This window comes from Erinaceus europaeus, chromosome 17, assembly GCF_950295315.1.
Source record: "Erinaceus europaeus chromosome 17, mEriEur2.1, whole genome shotgun sequence".
Taxonomy (NCBI): Eukaryota; Metazoa; Chordata; class Mammalia; order Eulipotyphla; family Erinaceidae; genus Erinaceus; species Erinaceus europaeus.
In genome coordinates this window covers 62,762,425-62,789,324 of record NC_080178.1, presented here as the reverse complement: position 1 = coordinate 62,789,324, position 26,900 = coordinate 62,762,425, and the positions used below count along the sequence as shown (strand labels likewise).

At 43.9% G+C, this 26,900-nt stretch overlaps 1 long non-coding RNA gene across 3 annotated transcripts in view; it reads left to right on the top strand.

Annotated features, from left to right (window-relative positions):
* Window positions 1-26,900, top strand: part of LOC132534072 (uncharacterized) — a 109,260-nt gene that overhangs the window by 38,275 nt on the left and 44,085 nt on the right. The gene's annotated exons all lie outside the window — the stretch shown is intronic.

The window sequence follows — 26,900 nt, the reverse complement described above, 5'->3', positions numbered from 1 at the left end:
ACCTGCCATTTTCAACACTCCATTTGTTTTTCTCTTTCTTTTATGTGGTGCTGGAGATCAAACACAGGGCCTCATGCATACAAGGCATGAGCTCTGCCTGCTGACTCACCTCACCCTGGCCCCACTCACATCCAGCTTTCACTGAACTCATAGGAACAAACTCTTTAAATCAAAGAGACAGTGGTCTGGGAGGTGGTACAGTAGATAAAGCATTGGACTCTCAAGCATGAGGTCCTGAGTTCAATCCCCTGCAGCACATGTACCAGAGTGATGTCTGGTTCTTTCTTTCCTATCTTCTTCATGAATAAATAAAATCTTTGCTCTGGGATGTGTGTGTGGGGAAGGTTCAGTTCCTGGAAGACAGAGAAGGACCTAGTGGGTTTTGAATTGTTATGTGGAAAACTAGAAAAGTTACACATTTATAAACTATTGCATTTTATTTTGCTGTTGACTGAAAACCATTACTCCCCCAATAAAGAAATTTAAAAAAATAAATAAAATATTTTAAAAACCAAAATAAAAATAAGTCAAATGAGACAATGGAGATGGGAATAGTTTCAAAGCTTTGAAGTACCACACACATCACTCATGATGCAATTAATTCTCTTTTTTAAAAATATTTATTTATTCTCCTTTTTGTTGTCCTTAATTCTTTTTCAAAAACTATTTTCTTTTGTGGGATCCGGGTGGTAGTGCAGTGGGTTAAGCGCACATGGCACCAAACACAAGGACCTGCATAAGGATCCCGGTTCGAGCCCCCGGCTCCCCACCTGCAGGGGAGTCGCTTCACAGGCAGTGAAGCAGGTCTGCAGGTGTCTAGCTCTCTCTCCTCCTCTCTGTCTTCCCCTCCTCTCTCCATTTCTCTCTGTTCTATATAACAACAACAACAATAACTACTACAACAATAAAAGAACAACAAGGGCAACAAAAAGGAAAAAATAACTGATTTTAAAAATATTTTTTCTTTTGTTCAATGAGACAGATACAGAGAGGAAGAGACAGAGAGAGACACTAAAGTAGTGCTGTCTTTGTTGATCTCACAGCAGCCTATGACACGGTCTGGCACCGCGGTCTCCTAGTCAAGATCTCAAGATGCCTGCCTCCATGGGTGGCCAACACTATATCGTTTCTTCTCCAAAACAGAAGATTCCGGGTGCATCTGGGTGACAAGTCTAGCAGATGGAGACTTCTCTCAAGTGGCCTCCCCCAGGGCTCTGTTCTGGCTCCTACGCTATTTAATATTTACATCAATGACCTCCCAGAAACTTCTTCAAGGAAGTTCATCTACGCCGATGACATCTGTTGTGCAACTCAGGCATCCAAGTTTGACATCCTCAAGGAAACACTCACAAAAGACATGTCTCTGATATCTGATTACTGTAAAAAATGGCGACTAATCCCTAGCACTGCAAAAACGGTATCATCTGTTTTCCATCTACACCATGCCTCGGCCTCGAGTGAGCTTAATGTGCAGCTTGGCGATACGAGAATCTGGCATGAAGCCCAGCCAGTCTATCTTGGCGTTACTCTCAATCGCACTCTGTCATTTCACTAACATCTCATAAAAACTGCAGCAAAGGTGGGCGCGAGGAATAACATCATTGCAAGACTGGCCAGCTCCTCATGGGGTGCGAGCGCTTCCACACTACGATCGTCATCTCTGGCATTATGCTATTCCATTACAGAAAATTGTGCCCCAGTATGGTTCCGTAGCCCCCATGTCCACTTGGTCGATTCCAAATTATATTCCTCCATGAGGATAATTTCTGGAACCATCCGTTCCACCCCGGTTCCATGGCTGCCAGTTCTTAGCAACATCGCCCCGCCAGATATTCGTCGGGATGCGGCATCATCTAAGTTCATTTCCCATGTCTACGCTCGACCGGACCTGCCAATATATGCGGATATCTTCGCCCACCCTGTCCAACGCTTGACGTCTCGTCACCCAATCTGGTCCCCTACGCCTACACTGAACTTCTCTGTTCCAGACTCTTGGAAACAGAGTTGGCAGTCAGCTGAGGTAAAGAACAAACACCTCATCACAGACCCCTGCAAGCGTCAACCCGGCTTTGACCTAGCACATTATGATTGGGCCCTCCTCAATCGCTATCGAACAGGCCATGGCTTGTGCGCCACTATGTTCCATCGCTGGGGAGCCAGAGACGACCCAAATTGTCCCTGCGGCTACAGACAGACTATGACCCACATAGTCAACGACTGCCACCTCTCCAGATTCAAAGGAGGTCTCGAAACTTTACATCAGGCTCAACCTGACGCTGTTGACTGGCTATGGAAGAAGGGCAAACGCTAGAAGAAGAAGAAGAACTGCTTAGCACTGGTTCACAGTGGTGCTGGGATTGAACCTCAGAGCCTCAGGCATGAAAGTCACTTGTATAATCATAGTGCTATTTCCCCAGCCCAATGTTAATTTCTTTCTTTTGTTCTTTTTTCTTTCTTTTTTTTTTAATACCCCCAGGGTTATCAGTAGGACTGGGTGCTGGCACTACAAATTCACCACTCCTGGCAGCCACTTTATCCTCTCCCCCATCCATTTTCTTCAGTAGGTCAAAGAGAAATTGAGAGGGGAGGGGAAGGTAGAGAGGAGGAGAGGGAAGACAGACACCTACAGACCTGATTCAACACTTGTGAAGCGGCCCTGCAGGGCTCAAACTCAAGTCCTTGTGCATCATACTGTGTGCACTTAACCAGGTGCACCACTGCCCAGCAACCCCCCTCCGTTAATTCTTTAAAAATATTTTCTAGATTCGACTTCCGGAGGCGGAGCTACGAGCAGCAGATCGCTTTCTCTCCTCTCCTCTCCTCTCCTCTCCCGGATCAACTAGGAATACCAAAGGAGACCACCTGGACCGAAACAAGACAGGACTAGAATGACCACAGGAACCCAGTAAATCACCCGTGAGTACAAATACGCGTGGCTGGTGACAGAGAGGAGAGAGGGGCCTAAGGAGAGATTAAGTGGCTGCTAACAGTTCAACAGTTTATCAGTGGACACACCACCTCCAGTCTGCTCCACCAACAAGGGGACAGCTGATGGGAGGAAAGGACTCCCCAGAGACTCACCAAGTGCAACTCTGAGTCTCCATTGCTACTACCCTCAGAATCTGGAGCAGCAACAGGGAGGGACACCAGGGGACAGAGATCTAACCGGGAAACTCAGGAGAAGACCTATACCTTGGTGGCATAACTGAGGGGCTGTGAAAGTCTCTTTGCATAACCACTGGATTATCTCTGCCACACCCTGCTTTATCTCTTGGTCAGGAGTCAGTGATTAAGCTAAGAAGCCTATTGATAGTTTAAAAGCCCTCAGGCTCCCTTAGCCTACAGGGAAGAAAAACAAAGAGGCTTTTACAACACTGAGCTCCAACTCAGGGATTGAAAAAAATGTTAACTTCCACCACGGTAAACCCTTTAATTAAATTACTTAGACACAAGTCAATTCAGGCAATAGTGATCAATAATTTGAAAAGTACTGATAAAGGAAACTCATAACATAATATATAAAATGGTTAAAACAACAAGAAAAAATATTGGAGACTCGAACCAGGACAAGAGTCCAGCTAAAAGTCCTCCAGAGGGTGAAGCACAAAACAACGAGTTCAACATCCAAACATTAGCTAAGGAAATAATAACAGGAGTGACTAAAGAATTTGAAAAAATTGTAATCAGAAATGCAGGAACAACAAATGAGAATATGGAAGAAAATTCTAATAATCTCATGGTTATTAGAGAGCTGAAAGCTAAAATCGCTGAGTTAAGAAGGCAACTAGCTGAACAAGCTAAAACAGTATCAGAGCAGGGCAACAAAATAGATGAACTCCAGAAAGCAGTAGAGGGCAGAGAGAATAGAATCTATGAGGCTGAAGACAGAATTAGCAAGATTGAGGATGAATTAGAGACAACTAAAAAAGAAGTAAGAGATCTCAAAAAGAGATTAAGAGATGCTGAAAACAACAAGAGTCCTATGGGATGACTTCAAAAGAAACAATATACGCATTATTGGCTTACCAGAGGAAGAAAGAGAAGGAAAGGAAGAAAGCATTCTCCAGGCCATAATAGCTGAAAATTTCTCTAGTCTAGACAACACCAAAGACATAAAGATTCAAGAAGCCCAGAGGGTCCCAAACAGAATTAACCCAGACCTAAAGACACCAAGACATGTCATACTTAGATTGGAAAGGAATAAGGATAAAGAAAGGATCCTCAAGGCTGCAAGAGAAAAACAAAGAGTCACCTACAAAGGAAAACCCATAAGATTAGCAGCAGACTTCTCCATACAAACACTACAGGCCAGAAGAGAATGGCAAGATATCTATCGAGTGCTCAATGAGAAAGGCTTTCAGCCAAGAATACTATATACTGCTAGACTGTCATTCAGACTACATGGAGGCATCAAAACCTTCTCAGACAAGCAACAGTTGAAGGAAGCAACCATCACCAAGCCTGCCCTGAAAGAAGTTCTGAAAGGTCTCCTATAAACAACCAGACCACCACAAATAGGACATATATCAAAACACTCTAAAACTCTACAAGAATGGCATTAAAATATCTTCAATCTTTGATATCAATAAATGTCAATGGCCTGAATTCACCTATTAAAAGACACAGAGTAGGAAGATGGATCAGAAAGCACAACCCAACAATATGTTGTCTACAGGAAACTCACCTAACTCAACAAGACAAACACAGACTTAAAGTGAAAGGATGGAAAGCTATCATACAAGCCAATGGCCAACAAAAAAGGGCAGGAACAGCTATTCTCATATCTGACATGATAGACTTCAAAATAGATAAGATTTAAAAAGATAGGAATGGACACTACTTAATGCTCAGAGGATCAGTCAATCAAGAGGACTTAACAATTATTAATATCTATGCACGCAATGAGAAGCCATCTAAATACATCAAACTTCTACTGAAAGAGCTACAGCAATATATTAACAGTAACACAATCATAGTAGGGGACTTCAACACCCCACTCTCTCAACTTGACAGATCATCCAGGAAGAAAATCAGTAAAGACATAAGGGAGCTAAATGAAGAGATAGATAAACTAGAACTATTGGACATTTTCAGAGTCATTCATCCCAAGAAACTGGAATACACATTTTACTCAAATCCACATGGATCATTCTCAAGGATAGACCATATGTTAGGCCACAAAGACAGCATCAGCCAATTCAAGAGCACTGAAATCATCCCAAGCATCTTCTCAGACCACAGTGGAATTAAACTAACACTTAACAATCAACAAAAGATTAGTAACAGTCCCAAAATGTGGAAGCTCAACAGTACACTTCTTAACAACTTCTGGGTCAAAGAGGAAATCAAGGAAGAAATCAAAATGTTTCGAGAGTTCAATGAAAATGAAGACACAAGCTATCAAAATATTTGGGACACAGCTAAAGCAGTCCTAAGAGGGAAGTTCATAGCTATACAAGCACACATTAGGAAACAAGAAAAGGCACAAATAAACAGCCTGATTGCACATCTTAAAGACCTAGAAGAACAACAAAGGAATCCTAAAGCAACCAGAAGGACAGAAATCACTAAAGTTAGGGCAGAAATAAATAACATTGAGAATAGGAAAACCATACAAAAGATCAATGAAAGTAAATGTTGGTTCTTCGAAAGAGTAAACAAAATCGACAAGCCTTTAGCCAGACTCACAAAACAAAAAAGGGAGAAGACCCATATAAATCGGATAGTAAATGAAAGAGGAGATATCACAACAGACACTGCAGAAATTCAACATATCATGCGAGGCTTCTATGAACAACTATATGCCACCAAGCTAGAGAACCTGGAAGAAATGAATGATTTCCTAGATACCTACCAGCTTCCAAAACTAAGTAAAGAGGAAGTGGATAACATGAACAGGCCCATCACAGCTAATGAAATTGAAACAGTTATCAAAAATCTCCCCAAAAATAAAAGTCCTGGACCAGATGGTTTTACAAATGAATTCTACAAAACTTTCAAAGAAGAACTAATACCTCTACTTTTAAAAGTCTTCCAGAAGATTGAAGACACTGGAATACTCCCTGCCAGCTTCTATGAAGCCAACATCACCCTGATACCAAAAGCAGACAGGAACACAACCAAAAAAGAAAACTACAGACCAATATCTCTGATGAACATAGATGCGAAAATATTGAACAAAATTCTAACCAACCGGATACAGCAGTATATCAAAAAGATTGTTCATCATGACCAAGTGGGGTTTATCCCAGGCATGCAAGGTTGGTTTAATATACGTAAATCAATCAATGTGATCCACCACATCAACAAAAGCAAGACCAAAAACCACATGGTCATATCAATAGATGCAGAGAAAGCCTTTGACAAAATACAACATCCCTTTATGATCAAAACACTACAAAAAATGGGAATAGATGGAAAATTCCTGAAGATAGTGGAGTCTATATATAGCAAACCTACAGCCAACATCATACTCAATGGTGAAAAACTGGAAGCATTTACACTCAGATCAGGTACTAGACAGGGCTTCTCACTATCACCATTACTATTCAACACAGTGTTGGAAGTTCTTGCCATAGCAATCAGGCAGGAGCAAGGAATTAAAGGCATACAGATTGGAAGAGAAGAAGTCAAACTCTCCTTATTTGCAGATGACATGATAGTATACATGGAAAAACCTAAGGAATCTAGCAAGAAGCTTTTGGAAATCATCAGGCAATACAGTAATGTGTCAGGCTATAAAATTAACATTCAAAAGTCAGTGGCATTCCTCTATGCAAACACTAAGCTAGAAGAAATTGAAATCCAGAAATCAGTTCCTTTTTCTATAGCAACAAAAACTATAAAATATCTAGGAGTAAACCTAACCAAAGAAGTGAAAGACTTGTATACTGAAAATTATGAGTCACTACTCAAAGAAATTGAAAAAGACACAAAGAAGTGGAAAGATATTCCATGTTCATGGGTTGGAAGAATTAACATCATCAAAATGAATATATTATCCAGAGCCATCTACAAATTTAATGCTATCCCCATCAAGATCCCAAGCACATTTTTTAGGAGAATAGAAAAAATGCTACAAATGTTTATCTGGAACCAGAAAAGACCTAGAATTGTCAAAACAATCTTGAGAAAAAAGAACAGAACCGGAGGCATCACACTCCCAGATCTCAAACTGTATTATAGGGCCATTGTCATCAAAACTGCTTGGTACTGGAACATGAACAGACACACTGACCAGTGGAATAGAATTGAGAGCCCAGAAATGAGGCCCCACACGTATGGACATCTAATCTTTGACAAAGGGGCCCAGACTATTACATGGGGAAAGCAGAGTCTCTTCAACAAATGGTGTTGGAAACAATGGGTTGAAACATGCAGAAGAATGAAACTGAATCACTGTATTTCACCAAATACAAAAGTAAATTCCAAGTGGATCAAGGACTTGGATGTTAGACCAGAAACTATCAGATACTTAGAGGAAAATATTGGCAGAACTTTTTTCCGCATAAATTTTAAAGACATTTTCAATGAAACGAATCCAATTACAAGGAAGACTAAGGCAAGTATAAACCTATGGGACTACATCAAATTAAAAAGCTTCTTCACAGCAAAAGAAATCACTACCCAAACCAAGAGACCCCTCACAGAATGGGAGAAGATCTTTACATGCCATACATCAGACAAGAGGCTAATAACCAGAATATATAAAGAACTTGCCAGACTCAACAACAAGACAACAAATAACCCCATCCGAAAATGGGGGGAGGACTTGGACAGAATATTCATCACAGAAGAGATCCAAAAGGCCGAGAAACACATGAAAAAATGCTCCAAGTCTCTGATTGTCAGAGAAATGCAAATCAAGACAACAATGAGATATCACTTCACTCCTGTGAGAATGTCATACATCAGAAAAGGTAACAGCAGCAAATGCTGGAGAGGGTGTGGGGTCAAAGGAACCCTCCTACACTGCTGGTGGGAATGTCAATTGGTCCAGCCTCTGTGGAGAACAGTCTGGAGAACTCTCAGAAGGCTAGAAATGGACCTACCCTATGACCCTGCAATTCCCCTCCTGGGGATATATCCTAAGGAACCCAACACACCCATCCAAAAAGATCTGTGTACACATATGTTCTTGGCAGCACAATTTGTAATAGCCAAAACCTGGAAGCAACCCAGGTGTCCAACAACAGATGAGTGGCTGAGCAAGTTGTGGTATATATACACAATGGAATACTACTCAGCTGTAAAAAATGGTGACTTCACCGTTTTCAGCCGATCTTGGATGGACCCTGAAAAAATCATGTTGAGTGAAATAAGTCAGAAACTGAAGGATGAATGTGGGATGATCTCACTCTCAGGCTGAAGTTGAAAAACAAGATTAGAAAAGAAAACACAAGTCGAACCTGAAATGGAATTGGAGTATTACACCAAAGTAAAAGACTCTGGGGTGGGTGGGTGGGTGGGGAGAATACAGGTCCATGAAAAATGATGAATAAAATAGTGGGGGTTGTATTGCTAAATGGGAATCTGGGGAATGTTATGCATGTACAAACTATTGTATTTACTGTTGAATGTAAAACATTAATTCCCCAATAAAGAAATAAATTATTTAAAAAATTTTTTTTCTAAATTCTTTAAAATTTCTTTTTTGTTATTTATTTATTTATTTTGCCCCCAGTGCCTGCATGATGAATCTGTGGCTCCTGGTGGCCATTTCCCCCTTGTATTCCTTTTCTTTCTTTCTTTTTTCAGTAGAGACAGAAATTAAGAGAGAAAGAGGAAGAGGAAGCACTACGCCGCTTGTGAAGCTTCCCCTCTGCAGGCTCGAGCCCTGAGGCTTGAACTGGCTTCTGTGATAATTTGTGCCCTCTGCTGGGGGGGCCACCACCCAGCCCTGACATGTTGTTTCCATCCGTTCTTACTGAGCTTCTACCTTGTATCCAGCTTTATCCTAGCTGATAGGAACACGGAGATGTAATTAATGGACCCACACATGCACCGCTGTCATTGCTTCTAGAAACGGAAAATGGTAAGCGAAGAGAGTGCATTGTGATTTCTTTTAATCATAGAATTGGGGGTCTGGCAGTAGTGGAGTGGGTTAAGCACACATGGCACAAAGTGCAACAACCGGCGTAAGGATCCTGGTTCGAGCCCCCGGCTCCCCACCTGCAGTGGAGTCACTTCACAAGCGGTGAAGCAGGTCTGCAGATGTCTATCTTTCTCTCCTTTTCTCTGTCTTCCCCTCCTCTCTCCATTTCTCTCTGTCCTAACAACAATGACGGCAATAGCAACAACAACAATAATAATAACAACAACAAGGGGGGAAAATGGCCTCCAGGAGCAGTGGATTCATACCAATCCCCAGCAATAACCCTGGAGGCAGAAAAAAAAAACATATAGGATTACAAACAGGTCAGTGAGGTGAATGAAAGCAGCCTCAGTCTACAGAAGAGACTGAGAGGTGATTTAATTAAAACTTCAGAAAAATCGAAAACATTCACAATTAGGAAAACTGAAATTAAGAGTTGAGGCCCCAGAGGCCAAGTATTTATTTCTTAGAACCTTCTACCAGAGCTGAGCAGTGCTCCAGTTTCTCTTTCCTCTCTCTGTTCTTTTTCCCAAAATAAATAATAATAATGATCTTTAAAAAATAAAAGGAAAACTGAAGTGAGCTGGCTAATCCTTGCACTTTGAAAACTGGAAGGAACTGTGCCTGTCTTGTTTGCTCAAGAGCTTTGAAAGTTGAAATAGGGCCCCCAAGACAGCTCACCTGGAAGGTGTCTGCTCTGCCATGTGTGTAACTGGCTTCAAGTCCCCCAATCCCACAGCATTGGGAGAAGCATCAGTACTGTGGTGTCTCTGTTTCTATCTCTCTCTCCCCTCTCCTCTTTCTGTCTTTTTTTGTTGTTGTTGTTTGTTTTCCTTTTTTTGTTAGTGGTTCGATATTGATTTACAAAATTACATGTCAATAGGGATACAATTCCACACCGTTCCCACCACCAGAGTTCTGAGTCCCCGACCCCTCCATTGCAGTCCACTGCGGTTCTCCTAAGGTTGCAGACATGGGTTAACTATCATCGCTGCAACTGTCTGTCTACACCTGTACATAATTGCCCCCTTTTTCTTCCAGGTGCAGTCCTCTCTTCTTCTCCAAGCCACTCATAAGCCTGTTACTACATCCAGATGTCTCTCCCTCCAACCCTTTTTCATCCTCTCTCTGTGGGACGTGATGGAGCTGGAGTTCAGAGCCCTCTTACCCTCTTCCTCTTATCACTTCTCCCCCACTAGAAGTATGGATCAGAATTGTTTTTGGGGGTCCTCTTTCTGTTTATCAAAAAAGTCAGTCCAGATTAATGAAACCTTGATAACAGAATGGGAAAAAAAAAAAAAAAGGAAGAAAGGGTGAACTAAGGTAACATGCAGATTCTGTGGCACAGTGCCTGGCAGACATTGGCTGTTGATCAGACCTTTGCTTTTCTTCCCTTTCTTTTTCCTGCTTACTAGTTTCTGCTTCACCTGCTCCCTGTCTCTGCAACAGCTGAACCATGGCTCCAGGTGGGTTTCTCCGATTTCATCCAGGTGGATCATGTTCTTGGTGTCTTAGTGGCACCTGAAAGAGGATTCTTTTTCCTATACAAGGTTGACAGCAAGCCTTGCTTTGTCTATTTCCTTTGTGCCAAAACCATTATTGTGGATATTACCATTCCAATAAAAGGAGAGACCAGACTTACCAGTGCCAATAGTAAAAATTAAAAAGAGCAACAGTCACGCCCTCTGGGCAGGCAGAGCTATACCCACAGGTTTCTTTCCACCCCACCCCCAGACACATAATCTAATCAGAGTAGCAGCACTTCTTCCCTCTTGATAGGACTGGACATAGTTTGATCACGATCAATTCTGGGGGGAGCGTGAGGAGGGTGGGATAACCATTGGCTGTCTACCAAAGTGCATCCTCTTGCCATAGTCAGAGAGGTCTGGCTGGGACAGGACTGCCTAGACAGCATCCATATTGTGGTCAGTTGGTCCTAATCAGTGGACGTGAACAGAACAGGTACTCGAGGCTGGGAAGATGGCGTTAACATAGTGGTTATGCAGAAGACTTTCATGCCTGAGTCTCTGAGCTCCCAATTTTGATTCCCAGCATCACCATAAGTCAAACAAACAAATCAAAAACATAGCTTTCTAGCAGCCTGAGAGGTGGCACAGTGGGTAGAGCATTGGACTTGCAAGCACAAGCACTGGTTCAGCATGTGCCAGAGTGATGCTTTAGTTCTATCTATGGAGCTAGCTAGCTCATAAAGAAAGAAATCTTTTTGGGGCCAGGTGGTAGTACACCTGGTTGAACACCACAGAGCCCCAGTCCTCACCTGCAGGGGAAAAGCTTCACGAGTGGTGAAGCAGGGCTGCAGGTGTCTCTCTCTGTCTCTCTCCCTCTCTATCTCCCTCTTGATTTCTGGCTGTCATTATCCAGTAAATAAAGAAATATATATATATATATATATATATATATATATGAGGTTTATTAAAAAATAAAAAAGAGGTGGAAGTTTAAAAAAATCTTTTTTAAAGATGTATTTGCAGTATGTGCCTTGCAGTGAGAGTATATCTCTGGTCCCAGACTTTTGTTCTCACTAACCAGACATCCTTCAGTCAGCATGAACTTGAAGCTGCATATTGAGGGAGCCAGGGACTACCCTAGACCTCTGACTGGCTTAGCTGAACAGACCCATGCTCCCACTGGGAACACTTCATTGGGCCACCTAGTCATAGCCTGCCAGTTCTCAGATCTCCAGCAAGCATCTCTGACCACATCATGGTCTTCATTATGTCTTCCCCTGACTTGCTGTTACATAACTGTTTTGTCTCCTGCCTGACTATTTGGTGGCATTTTGTGTTGCCCTTGATTTAGTGTGTGCTGCTGGTCTCTTCAGCTAGTCAGCACCCCCTTAAGATGTGAGACTTTGCTTGTGCTTCAGTCTCCCAAACAGCTGCCGCCTTAGTCCTACACTGACCCCCACCCCCAGCTCTAAGAGTGTTGGCTGCCGTCATTTCAGAGCTACCCCCAGGCATTTGGCTTCAGACCATAGGAGGTTACTTGCTCCCTTGGCAGCCAGCAACCAGTGGTGAGTGACAGGGCAGAAAAGGACAGCGATGGGCCGGATGGTGGCTCACCCAGTTGAGTACACACACTACCAAGCACAGCAACCCTGGTTCAAGTCCCCGGTCCCCAGGCAGGAAGCTTCACGAGAGGTGACACAGTACTGCAGGTGTCTCTCTTTCTCTTCATCTCTATCTCCTCCTCCCCTCTCAACTTCTCCCCGGTCTATCAAATAAAAAGAAAGGAAACAAAAAGGAAAAATTGGCCACTAGGAGCAGTGGATTCATTGTGCAGGCACGAAGCCCCAGCAATAACCTTGGTGGCAATTAAAACTAACAAACAAATAAAAACAACAACAATAAAAATAGCTACAAAAAGTGAGGCTGACTCTGTGATGAAAATTGAGCTCCAGGAGTCAGGCGGTTTGAGCCCCCGGCTCCCTACCTGCAGGGGAGTCCCTTCACAAGCGGTGAAGCAGGTCTGCAGGTGTCTGTCTTTCTCTCCCCCCTCTGTCTTCCCCTCCTCTCTCCATTTCTCTCTGTCCTATCCAACAATGACAACATCAATAATAGTTACAACAATAAAACAACAAAAAGGAATAAATAAATAAATATTTTTAAAAAAAAGAAGAAAGAAAATTGAGCTCCGAAACCATTCTGAGCAAGCAGGCTTTGCTAACCTCCAACCAACACTTCTTTCTTGGCTTCCTTCTGCTACTCTGTCCTGCAGTGGCTCACTGGGGCCACCCTGCTTCAGAAAATTGTGCCCAGCAGATGACAGACTCCTCACAAGCCTCCTCTTCTCTCCTCTACCCATTCTCCCCAGAACCCCCCAGAGGGTGGTCCACAACCAGATGTCTGATATAGGGCCCTGCTACACCAAGCTTCTTGCCAAAGGGAATGAATTCTGCCTGTGGCTTGTGTCCCGGGTGTAACAATTCCCTGAGGCCAGACCAGGGCTGGAGATACCTGAGACTCAGCTGGTCTGGTTCTCTCCCTTGCCGCTCTCCTTCATTCTTTCCCCCAAAGGTTTGCCTTAGAAAGAACTTCTTTAATAAATGTCCACTTTAGTGACAGGGAGGTGACACAAGGTTAGACCATAAGACTTGCATGTGTAAGACCCTAGATCCAATCCCAGTACATGTACTGGAGTGATGCTTTGGTTGGTTTCTCTCTCTCTTTCTCTCATTAGGAAATAAATAAATCAATCTTTAAAAATGCTCAAGCAATGCAGGAGGTGGTATAGTAGGTAAAACACTGAACTTGCAAGCATGAGTTTCTGACTTTGATCTCTGACATTACATACACCAAAATTATATATATATATTTTTTTTCCCTCACTGGGGCTTGGTGCCTGCACTAAATGCACTGCTTCTGGCAGCCATTTTCCCCCCCATTGGATAGGACAGAGGAATTGAAAGGGGAGAGGAAGATAAAGAAGGGGAGAGAAAGATAGATACCTGCAGACCTGCTTCACTGCTTGTGAAGTGACCCTCCCGCAAGTGGGGAGCCGGGGGCTCGAACCAGGATCCTTGAGCTTCTTACTATGTGTGCTTAACCCAATGTGCCACTTTCTAGTCCCCCAGAATGATATTCTAGTTCTTTTTTATCTCATAAGTAAATAAATAAGTATATAATATAACATAACATAAATACTTAATGTCCAGGAGATAACTCACCAAGTAGAATGCACACTTTATAATGCAAGAGAACCTGGTTCAAAGTCTCTGGCCACCACCTAGAGAGCCATGCATACATAGAGAAAGCTTCACAGTGTTGCATCAATGTTGTGGTGTCTCCTTTTCTCTCTGTCTCTCACTCTGTATCTGGAGGAGAAAGAAAAAGAGTCTGATAAAAAAAAAGTTTGATGGGAGCAGTAGAGGCACCAGGAAAGCCCTCATGATAAGAATAAACAAATCAGTTTAATAAATGCCCATATCATGTTCTGCTTCTAAGGAACTCAACTTTAGTCTGTTGGTATCTGTACTCTAGCTTCATTTTCCTAAATCATTTTTCCATTGTGCCCATAGCCACACTCAGAGCAGAGTGTTGTGATGCCAGAACTAGATTAAGGCTGCTAGAGCTAGGACAGGGACTCTGTTGAAGGAACACCCACTAAATCGGCCCTTACCTGGAAGGTTTTAAAAGCTGATTTAGGGGCCAGGATGTGGCGCACCGAGTTGAGTGCACATTACCAGGTGCTTGAACCTGGGTTCCCACCTGCGGAGGGGACGCTTCATGAGTGTTGCAATTTGTCTATCATCTATCTATCATCTCTTTCAATTTCTCTCTGTCCTATGAAATAAAAGAGAAAAAGAAAAAAACAGGGCCACTGGGAGCAGTGGATTCATCATGTAGGCACTGACCCCCAGAGTTAGCAGTAGTGGCAATTAAAACAAAAACAAACAAACAAACAAAACACTGAGTTGAGGTGTGTAAAATGCTTAGATCCCGTCTGACATGTGGTAAATGCTCTTGAGTAGTACTCAGGGATTTCTCTGATCTTCTGGTTGCTTCTGCACTCCATATATGGCTAGACGAGTGCTTAGCACATAGTAGACACCCAGTAAGTATCTGGTGCAAGAGTGATAATTGAACCACTTTTTGCTTTGACTTAGGATATATGCAGGATCTGACCAGCAGAGGGCAGAGTAGTATAGGAAATAGTCTCCATGGGCAGAGGGAGGAGTGAGCCAGAGCTGAGGGAGGAAGTGGGCTACAACTACTTGGATAGTTAACAATGGGGGAGAGCTAGTGGGAGGACCAAGAAGATACCAACTACATCACAAGAAATTAGCTATTTAGGGTGGGGGACATAGCATAGTGATTATACAAAAGACTTTGTTGCCGGAGGTTTGTGGTCCCAGGTTTGTTTAAATTATGCTACCTTAAAATCTTGGAGTTTTGGGAGTCGGGTTAAGCACACGTGGCGCAAAGTGCAAGAACCAGCTTAAGGATCCTGGTTCGAACCCCGGCTCTACACCTGCAAAGGAGTCGCTTCACAGGCGGTGAAGCAGGTCTGCCGGTGTCTATCTTTCTCTCCCCCTCTCTGTTTTCCCTTCCTTTCTCCATTTCTCTCTGTCCATCTAAAAAAAAAAAAAGATCTTGGAGTTTTATTATCTCCAGTCATGGGTATATGCAGTGAGGTACACTGAACCCCTGCTTTGTGAATTCCGAGGAATAAACAGTTCCACCTGCTGAGATCCCTGTAGTGCTGTGCTCTCTGTGGTTCTTTTTAAACTTGTGACTACTCCATACGCCTCTCAGTAAACCCCACTTTCTAGCTCACCCGCATAGCCTGCTCTGGCATGCATGCAACCAGGTTCCATTGCACTGGGGGGAGCTTTCTTGTTTTTCCCTCTCCTGCTGTCTATATCTAAAAAAAAAAAAAAAAACTAAAATCATCTTGAAGTGGTGAAGTCTTGGTGATGACAATATGTAAATAAATACATTTTATTTTGAGCTTATGCTATGGCATACATTAGCATATAATTTTCAAGTAATACATTGTATGTATATTGTTGTGTATTATTTTGTTGGTAAGCCCTATGGGTATAAGACCTGTGTGGAGGGGACGCTCCTCCACTGATAGCGACACTGAAGTCCCAGGGCAGCCACCTGGGGCCTGTTTCATGCTCCATGCCCCCAGCACAGCCCCTCTCTTCAGGAGGGTGGTCTCCAGGAATTTCTATTCATGCTGCCCTGGTCTTGCTCCCTTCACTCTGCTCACTTTGGCCCAGCATGATGGCAACCTCTGTGTCCTTGTCACCCAGTATCCGGTCAACCTCCCGAGGGATTTAAGCCACATCTATCATAGAGTAGAGCTGGCCAGTGACGAAGGTATAAGTGTGTCTTTTCCAGTGTCTGTGAATGTCGTTTTCTGCATCCAGAACAGATGATGCTTAAAGATTCCGTTTCTATGAAAGCCCAACAGTTTCAGTGCTGATAAAAGAGAAAAAGTTCTGTTAATTGTAAGGTTATGGTTAATGCCACCAAAAAGAATACAGTATTTTATTGTAACCATACACTTGCTACCTTCTGTCTGAGTGGCGTATTCCTATCCGTTGGTGTAGAAGGGCCTGTTCTTATATTTATCAAAAAGTAAAGTTTTCACTGGAATCAACAGAGAACGGTAGATCTTATGTAAAAAAGGGAATAAATTATACTGTAAATGACAAAGGCTCACTGAATACTTAGATATGGGGAAAAAATAACACATGAGAAAAGAAACCTCTTTAAAATCTATATGAAGGAGGCCTGGAAGACATCATGATGGTTCTGCAAAAGAAAAAAAAAATCTAATCCTGAGCATCATCGTAAGCCAGAGAGCAGAGGTCTGGCGAGTCTGTGCTTCTTTCTGTGTTTGTCTGTCACATTACAGTAAGTGAGTAAGAAGTCCTTGTTAGAAGTCAGAATTTCTTTTTTTATTTTATTTTATTTTTTCCTCCAGGGTTATTGCTGGGCTCGGTGCCTGCACCATGAATCCACCGCTCCTGGAGGCCATTTTTTCTCCTTTTTGTTGCCCTAGTTGTTGCAGCCTCGTTGCGGTTATTATTGCCATTGTTGACGTTGCTTTGTTGTTGGATAGGACAGAGAGAAATGGAGAGAGGAGGGGAAGACAGAGAGAGAGGGGAGAGAAAGATAGACACCTGCAGACCTGCTTCACCGCCCGTGAAGCGACTCCCCTGCAGGTGGGGAGCCGGGGGCTCGAACCGGGATCCTTACGCCGGTCCCTGCGCTTTGCGCCACGTGCGCTTCACCCACTGTGCCACCGCCCGACTCCCAGAAGTCAGAATTTCTAGCAGAAGGAAATGGTGCCACATACTTTTGACGAGTTGGGGGAAGTAGTCGATCCACTGCTCCAGTGGATTCTTGTCTCTCAGAACAGTGTAATACCAAATCACCCGGGAGCTTCTTCTAGCGTTTGCCCTTCTTCCGTAGCCAGTCAACAGCGTCAGGTTGAGCCTGATGTAAAGTTTCAAGACCTCCTTTGAATCTGGAGAGGTGGCAGTTGTTGACTATGTGGGTCATAGTCTGTCTGTAGCCGCAGGGGCAGTTCGGGTCATCTCTGGCTCCCCAGCGATGGAACATATCGGCGCACCGGCCATGGCCTGTTCGATAGCGATTGAGGAGGGCCCAATCATAATGTGCTAGGTCAAAGCCGGGTTGACGCTTGCAGGGGTCTGTGATGAGGTGTTTGTTCTTTACCTCAGCTGACTGCCAACTCTGTTTCCAAGCGTCTGGAACAGAGAAGTTCAGTGTAGGCATAGGAGACCAGATTGGGTGACGAGATGTCAAGCGTTGGACAGGGTGGGCGAAGATATCCGCGTATATTGGCAGGTCCGGTTGAGCGTAGATGTGGGAAATGAACTTAGATGATGCCGCATCCTGATGAATATCTGGCGGGGCAATGTTGCTAAGAACTGGCAGCCATGGAACCGGGGTGGAACGGATGGTTCCAGAAATTATCCTCATGGAGGAATATAATTTGGAATCGACCAAGTGGACATGGGGGCTATGGAACCATACTGGGATACTTTAATGATGACTCTTTAATCAATATCAGGCCACCCCATCAGCTGAGACCCTAGTCGGGGAGTCCTGAGATTCCCAAACAGACATGATGGGTGTAGACCTCGAATAAATCCCTCTTTCTATTGTTGACTAATCAGTAGCATAGAGTATGTTGTCCATACTCTATGGTATGGTATAGCATAGAGTATGTTGTCCAGCCTCCCTTCAGAGGATGGAACATTCTCTACCGTTGTTGATCCAAATTATGGGAAAGGTCCTATGGGGGGCCCACAAAGGGGTCTGTTTTGTTGTTCCTGATAGAGATGACCAGCAACAATAGAAAGAGGGATTTATTTGAGGTCTACACCCATCATGTCTGTTTGGGAATCTCAGGACTCCCTGACTAGGGTAGTGGGGGCTGCCCTGTTCACTGCAGCAGGCTAAGCAGCACCTCTGGCCTTTGCCCACTTGGTGCTAGCAACACCCATCCAAATACTGTGCCCGCCAACTCAACTTGATGGGGCAGGCATGCCCATCTTTGAGGATAAGTGGTGTAGTAAGACAGCCCTAGAAGAGGAGCCCAGATTTCACTTCCTGTGAGCGGAGGATGTACAGGCCCTTTGGAGTTGATTGAGCGGTTAAGCATGGAAAGCCCAACACCTTCCAGATTCCCCTCTAGAGAACACAGACTAATCTTTGTCCAGGCTCCCTGCAGTTTCTTAGCTAGAGCTACGACACACTTAGCCGGGTGTTCGCATGATTGTTTCAGTTCAGATCTGTATGTCCTGTCTATTTCATTCATTTTTTATCTTTTAAATTTTTTTATTTATAAAAAGGAAACACTGACAAAACCATAGGGTAAGAGGGGTACAACTCCACACAGTTCCCACCATCAGAACTCCATATCCCATCCCCTCCCTGACAGCTTCTGTATTCTTTATCCCTCTGGGAGTATGGACCCAGAATCATTATGGAGTGCAGAAGGTGGAAGGTCTGGCTTCTGTAATTGCTTCCCCGCTGAACATGGGTATTGACAGGTCGATCCATACTCCCAGGCTGTCTCTCTCTTTTCCTACTAGGGTGGGTCCCTAGGGATGTAGAGTTCCAGGACATATGGATGGGGTCTTCTACCCAGGGAACTCCAGTTGGCATCATGGTAGCATCTGGAACCTGGTGGCTGAAAAAAGAGTTAACATATAAAGCCAAACAAGTTGTTGATTAATTATGAACCTAAAGGCTGGAATATTGCAGATGAATATTTGGGGTCTCCATTTTGAAGATAGCTAGTAGGCCTATTTTAGTCATATTCCAAAGGGCCCATGACTATATTAGTTTTTTCCTGAGCCTGACCTCTGATATGCAGGTGGACTCAAGTGATTGTCTGGGGAGATGATGTCATGGTTGGGAAAAGGGCTAGAAATCTGGATCAGGGAAGAGATAGCTCCCAAATATGGGAAAGGCATATACATATTGTTGACTGTAGACCCCATCGATTTGGTCTGGGGCCCATATTTAGTTTAGGAGCCTGTGTAAACTCTGCATCCCTGTAGATCTGAGCTCATATTCTGTGGTCATGAGTAGAAACGTTCCAAGCTGCCCCAATTTCGGGACCCATCTTCCTCAGGTAGTAGATAGAGTATGTTATCAAGCCTCCCTTCGTAGGATGGAACATTTCCTTCCGTTGTTGATCCACATTGAGGGCAAGGTCCTATGGGGGCCCACAGAGGGGTCTATTGTGTTGTTCCTGATGGAGATGACCACTGACAATGGAGAGAGGGATCTATTCCAGGTTTAGGCCCATTATATCTGTGTGGGAATCTCAGGATTCCCTGACTAGGGACTCAGATGATGGGGTGGCCTGATAGTGACTAAAGAGTCATCATTAAAGTATGTCAGTCTCTTGCCTTTATTCAGCTTTTGTAGTCCTTACTCTGATAAAGTTAGCTTTGGAATGACTGAGGAAAGGATAATAGGAAGTAGGTGAGGAGAGTCTCTAGGTCTAAGTAGAAACTATTTCATGAGGGACTTCATGGTGTCTTTTTAGGTCTTTTCTACTTGCTTGCTTCATTTATTGACTCACTGCAGACTATTGTGCACTTTTGCTTTCAGGTATATATTTTCCCCTAATTTATGGATACATTTGTACATCTGCCCTACCTCATGGGACCTGGTCTATATCGAGGTTTTTGGGGCTTTGTCAGGAAGTGAACCACCTGGAGTGGAATTAGAGAGTCCTTTGAGAAAGGAAAGCTCTCACCTGAGTAATGAGACTGAAGAGTTGACATTCCACGTCTGATGTCTTTGGACACAGTCCGAAGTGAAGCATGCCGAGGTGATACGTGTTGTATTGGGATCAGCAGATGCACTATCATTTGGTATGAATTGAGAGAAGCCTGCAGGAAAGTGAGCTCCACCCTAGAGGTTCCAGGACTGGGGGAAATAAGGGCCTTATAGAGGAAGCAGGAGGTTCTGGCTGTTTTAGGGTTTAAGAAGGCAATAGATAGTTACTGCTATAATCAAATTATGTGGCAATTGGGTTAACTTTGAAGATCTCATTGTTAAGATTTGCTGTATCATACACGACATTACCATAATTTATGTCCTTTGACATTATTTATATATAGCCGTGTCTTACAAAGTAACACCTCCAATTTCTTCTTTTCTCCTTGGTCTAAGCTTTTAGAAAAGTCAACATTTCAAAGAACAAGTCATTCTTAGAAATGTATTAACAATTGGAGACCACTGTTAAAATTCAGTCTGGTTACATGTTTGAAGTTTTAAGTGCTTAGATTGAAGGAACATATACTCAGCCTATGGTCTGTGCATTAAAAAGTTTGAGACATTCAGTCAGTTTTCTCCCTCTCATATTAATTAAATAGTGATTTATGAGACTATAAGTTAATAGGGGTGTACATCAATACCCTACCCACCACCAAAGGACTGTGTCCAATTCCCCCCCACCCCGTGAAGCTGAACTTCTACTCTCACCCTCCACCCAGAGATTTTTACTTTGGTGCCCTACTCCAAACTCAGTCAAATCCTGCTTTGAGTTTCCCTTTCTGTTCTTCTTTCTCAACTTCTGTTTATGAGTGGGATCATCCCATACTCATCTTTGTCTTTCTGACTTAGTTCACTTAACATAATTCCTTCTAGCTCCATCCAAGATGGGTCAGAGAAGGTGGATTCATTGTTCTTAATAGTTGTGTAGTATTCCATTGTGTAAATATACCACAGCTTTCTCAGCCATTCATCTGTTGTTGGGCACCTGGTTTGCTTTCAGATTTTAGCTATTATGAATTGTGCTGCTATGAACATAGGTATACATATATCTTTTTGGTTGGGTGTTATGGTGTCCTTGAGGTCTGTCCCTAGGAGAGGAATTACTTGGTCATATGGAAGGTCCATGTCTAGCCTTGTGAGGGTCCTCCACACTGTTCTCCACAGAGGCTGGACCAGTTTACATTCCCACCAGCAGTGCTACATCAAATTGAAAAGCTTCTGTACAACCAAAGAAACCATCACACAAAGAGATCCCTCACAGAATGGGGGATCTTCACATGCCACACATCAGACAAGAAACTAATGACCAAAATGTATAAAGAGCTCACCACACTTAGCAACTTAGAAAAAAAAATGACCCCATCCAAAAATGGACAGAGGATATGAACAGAATATTCACTACAGAAGAGATCCAAAAGGCTAACAAACACATGAAAAATTGCTCCAGGTCACTGATTGTCAGAGAAATGCAAATAAAAACAACATTGAATGGTCCAGGAGGTGGCACAGTGAATAAGGCATTAGACTCTCAAGTATGAGGTACTGAGTTCAATCCCCAGCAGCACTCGTACCAGAGTGATGTCTGGTTATTTATCTTTCTCTCCTATCATTTCTCATGAATCAATAAATAAAATCTTTCTTTTTTTTTTTTTTTAAAGACAACATTGAGATACCACCTCACCCCTGTGAGAATGGCATACATCACAAATGACAGCAACAACAAATGCTGGAGAGGTTGTGGGGACAAAGGAACCCTTCATTTTTTTAATCTTTATTTATTATTGGATAGACAAAAAGAGAAATTGAGAGGGCAGGAGGAGACAGAGAGGGAGAGAGACAGACACCTGCAGCCCTGCTTCACCACTCACAAAGCTTTCCCCCTGCAGGTGGGGACTGGGGCTTGAGCCTGGGTCCTCGTGCACAGTAACGTGTGTTCTCAGCCAGGTCTGCCACTGCTTGGCTTCAATGTGTCATGTTTTTTAAATGGTGAAAGTGACTAAACTGGCATCATTTGGGTGAGGGGCTTTAGGGCAGGATTTGCTGCCTATAACTTATTTTCCTGCCAGGGTGACTGCTTATAATCTGATCCTGATTTCTGATCACAGTCTGAATCATCCCACAGCCTGGTTGTGAGAATGTGTTTCACTTGCCTGGCCCTTCAACTCTGGCCCAGTCTCATCACACCTCATTGCCTTTAGGCTCTGGATTTCATTTTATTCATATATATATATTTTATTCATATATATATATTTTATTCATATATATATATATATATATAAATTTCTGTGATGAGGTGAAGGCTTATAGCATTGTAGGAGCTTCAGGGGCTTCAGAGATTGTAGGGAAGGAGACTGATGGAGTGTCCGCTCAAACTGAATTGGCTTTGTCTTGTTCTCTTACCTGACTGAGAGCCCTGACTCAGAGGGAGCCCTGTTAGTGCCCCATGTGGGGGCAGGTGCCGTGCACTGTGCAGCAGGACTCCTGGCAGAGGGTGTCTGCATGGCCCTGCCCACCTTGCACCCCTCACGTCCTTAAGCCTGCACGGGGCAGCTCTGCTTCCACAGGTGATGGGAATAATGAGCAATCGGAGGGGCTGCCTGTTGGACAATCAGTTCACCAGCCCCCAGCTGCAGGCAAAACTCTCTGACTTGTCCTAAGTGTCTTGTCCTCTCAGGAGGCCCCTCCGTGGGACTGTACCCCAAACACACGTCTTCTAATCCCTCCCCCAGCTCTCTCCAAACTGGGACATGCCAGAGTCATCTCCAAAACGGAAAATATGGCTGACGAATTGCTCAATCTGCTGGGAATGTTTTCTTCACCTCTTCATATTCTTATATGAAAACCTTTGCACCTGATCTCATGGACCCCTCCCCCAGGCAGAGTCTAGGCAGGTGTGGTTCATTCTACTTCATAGACTGGGGGAGAGAGAGAGAGAGAGAGAGAGAACTATCGTCGCAGACTTAGTGCAGCCCACAAACTCACCATTACTCACCCAGGGCCTCCAGACCCTGGCTCTTTGCAACAGAAAACGGTCAAGACCCTTCTTCAAGAGCAGAGCAAAGGACACCCTCATTTCTAGACCAGCTGGAAGAGCTCTCCTCCGAGTCTGAACACACCCTCCAGGTATTCTCACAGAGTCTGTAATCCCCACCTTGTAATAGGTTGTGTGTGTGTGTGTGTGTGTGTGTGTGTGTGTGTGTGTGTGTGTCAGTGTCTCTCTTGGAGTCCCAGCTCCTTGTTCCCCTGAGTGCGTAGACAGCAGAGCGTTTGCTCTGTGGTCTGGATTCCAGTTGAGTCTGACTGAGGGTCTGAACAGGAAAATGAGTCTCTTGGTTTGCGTTTGTGTGAGGGCTAGGGGAGGAGGGATGGCATATCTGAAGACAGCACAGTTATTTCCAGAATGCGTGGAGGACTGTTGGGGGAAGTGGGTTTCATTTTTCTGTGTCTCACAAAGGGCAGAGGTTAGTTAGTCCCATGTGCTGACATGCAGTGCAGGCAGACTCTGTGAGTGGGGTTTCCTGTAGCAAGTGGTTTTGCTGGTGAAGAGGTTATCTTCTCTGATATTCAGGGCTGTGTCCTTGCAGGTGTAGAAGCAGGTGGGTGCCTGGCAAGGAGACAACAGGGCTGATCCAGGTTACTTAGAGGGCTGGGCTCTGAGTCCCTTCCACTCACAGACAGTGGGCAAGAGATGATGCAGTGGCTGCTGGGGGCAAAGTCTTCAGTGTGTAGCAAACGAGAGAGGACACAGTGGTGAAGACTGTAGGTGTCCAAGTTCAAATCCTGGCTCACATGCTTATAAACAGGTTACCACAGTAAAGTCCTCTGTCCTGCCCTCCCCCCCCCCTTCCTCGTCTGTAGAGGCTCATGACAAATACTTCCTCTGTGGCATGTTTTGTGTCATGCCAGAGCACAGAGCACCAGAGCTGGCACTGGGAAAGCACCTTTTCTGTTGGTATTTTGTATACTTACATTTGTATTCATGGCTATGTATACCTTGTAGTCACATGCATTTTGCTACCTGTACCCTTTGATAATTTGTGGTTTTTAAATTTTACTAGTAAATTAATAATAGCTTACAGTTATTGTAGCCTGCACCAACCACCCCTCCATCTATGATAACCATCATAATCATCAAAATATCTTAGAGTTAAGTGGATACTTTAAAAAATGTTATTTATTTTATTGATAGAGCAGAGGGAAGTTGAAAAGGAGAGGGAGAGAGACAGAGAGAGAGTGAGTCCCTGGGTCCGAGAGGCATGGGGTGCTGTTCTTTATTATTATTTTTTCCCTACTAGGACACTGTTCTGTTCTGACTTGTGGTGGTATGGAGGGATTGGATCTGGGACTTCAGAGCCTGAGGCATATAAACATTTTGCATAACCACTATGCTCTCTACCCTGGGGGGAGCTGTTCTGAGGCCTTGCTTTGGCTGATAACTCCTTTTTCCTCTCATAGACCAAGATCATCTGCTCTTATAATGGAAGGTGCCTTTAATAAGTCTAAAAAGTAACTGCATATACACTATTCTTTAATTTCCACAATGAACATACTTTAACTCAGAGAGGTGGAGAGCACCTCATTCTAAGAAAGACTTTTCTCTCTCTGCTTTTATTAACCAGAGAACTGATAAGCCAGCTGGCTTTTGGTAGTGTGGAGGATTGAACATTGCACTTTGGAGCCTCAGGCATAACATTCTTTTTATGGGGGCGGGGCGGTAGTGCAGTGGTTTAAGCGCACATGGTGCAAAGCGCAAGGACTTGCTTAAGGATCCCGGTTCGAGCCCCCAGCTCCCCACCTGCAGGGGAGTCGCTTCACAGGTGGTGAAGCAGGTCTGCAGATGTCTACTCTCCCCGTCTTCTCCTCCTCTCTCAATTTCTCTCTGTCCTAACAACAACAACAACAGTAATAATAACAACAGTAGTAACAACAAGGGCAACGAAGTGGAAAAAATATCCTCCAGGAGCAGTGGATTTGTAGTGCAGACACTGAGCCCCAGCAATGACCCTGGAGGCAAGAAAAAAAAAAAAAGTCCTTTTACTTTTCTGACTTTGGAGACCAGACCACTTTTCTGGGACTCTGTGCCTGCACTATTTTCCCACTAACAGTGAACTTTTTAAAATCCACCCCTCACCCCCACCCCCACCCCACCCCGCCGCCGTCAGTGGTGTTGAGCAGAATTTAGGAGGTTTGTATTATCCAACTTACCAGAGAGAGTTGCCGAGGACCAACCTCAGCAGGTAATTAGGGTAACCTGAAAGAAAAGGGGAGTCAGCGAGTATGAAGTGAGAGACACGTCAGCTGCTTCAAATGCAGGAGAGAGGCACCTCTGCTTTCTCTCTGCAGGGCTTTATTCTTACACACTTTTCACCTAGATACAGTTGACATCATGCAAGATTATTTTTTTATTAACATCGAAAATAACTCCAGACATTATTATCATTTTAGGCGTGTTCTCCTTGAAAGTTCCCTTGGTCTGAGACAGCCTGCCCCCGCCTCCCTACGTTTTGACCATCTGTGTGGCCTTGGTGTGGCCAAAATGACTTCAAACATCACTCCTTTTGTTTCGGCCGTCCGTGTTGGCTTAGCACATCTTTTCTGGAACTCAATCTACTAGTCTTTCTTCTTTTTTTAATTTTTAAAAAATATTTATTTATTTATTTTCCTCCAGGGTTATTGCTGGGCTCGGTGCCTGCACCATGAATCCACCGCTCCTGGAGGCCATTTTTCCCCCTTTTGTTGCCCTTGTTGTTGTAGCCTCGTTGTGGGCATTATTATTGCCATTGTTGATGTTGTTCGTTGTTGGATAGGACAGAGAGAAATGGAGCGAGGAGGGGAAGACAGAGAGGGGGAAAGAAAGATAGACACCTGCAGACCTGCTTCACCGCCTGTGAAGCGACTTCCCTGCAGGTGGGGAACCGGGGGCTCGAACCGGGATTCTTATGCCGGTCCTTGCGCTTTGCACCACATGCGCTTAACCCACTGCGCCACTGCCCAACCCCCTAAATATTTATTTATTTTCCCTTTTGTTGCCCTTGTTGTTTTTCATTGTTGTTGTAGTTATTATTGTTGTTGTTATTGATGTCGTCGTTGTTGGATAGGCCAGAGAGAAATGTAGAGAAGAGGGGAAGACAGAGGGGGAGAGAAAGATAGACACCTGCAGACCTGCTTCATCATCTGTGAAGCGACTACCCTACAGGTGGGGAACCGGGGGCTTGAACCGGGATCCTTACATTATGCCAGTCCTTTCACTTTGCGCCACATGTGCTTAACCTGCTGCGCTACTGCCCGGGTCCCTAAAAGTCTTTCTTCTTAACCCATTCTTGGATGGGTCTAACTAGATCATTCAATCAAGTCTTTTGTAATATCTAGTAAACTGTCTACCTAAAGAAATCTTCTATTGTAAAGTAAGCACACACCATGGAGGCTCTCTTCTGGCTAATCTTTGCATCTATGAGGGTTTACTAACTTTTATCCAAATCAAAGTTTACTAACTTGTACTCATTTAACATTAACATTAACTACTTAACTACACAACCTCTATATTTATCATAGATACCTGTAAGTGGAAGCAGGGGGTCTGTGAGTGGGGGTAAGCTATAGGGCCTTTTATATTTTGGTGTAAACCACAGTCTGCCACTCATTCGATAAGCCACCCAGAGTTCTGGTGTTAGGTCTGAGTCCAACTAATTGAGGAGCTGTAGTGGTGACAAATAGCTCTTTTTCTGAAAGCCTTTTAATGAGTGCAGCTGCTTCTGCTCCTAGGCCATTTTGAGTCTTGTTACACTCACTGCCATAATTGTTGTCACTATGTACTTCCCCTGGGGATGTCTTTTTATTGTTGCCAGGTAATACTTGTGTACTTCCAATATAGCCAATAACTCCGCAAACTACCAATGTAATTGAAAACAAAGAAGATGAATAGCTTCAGTTTGGTCCAGGACTTCCTGCTTTGCAGGCAGTCCCAGCCTGCCCGGACTTTGTCAGACTTGACTTCGCCTCCACCA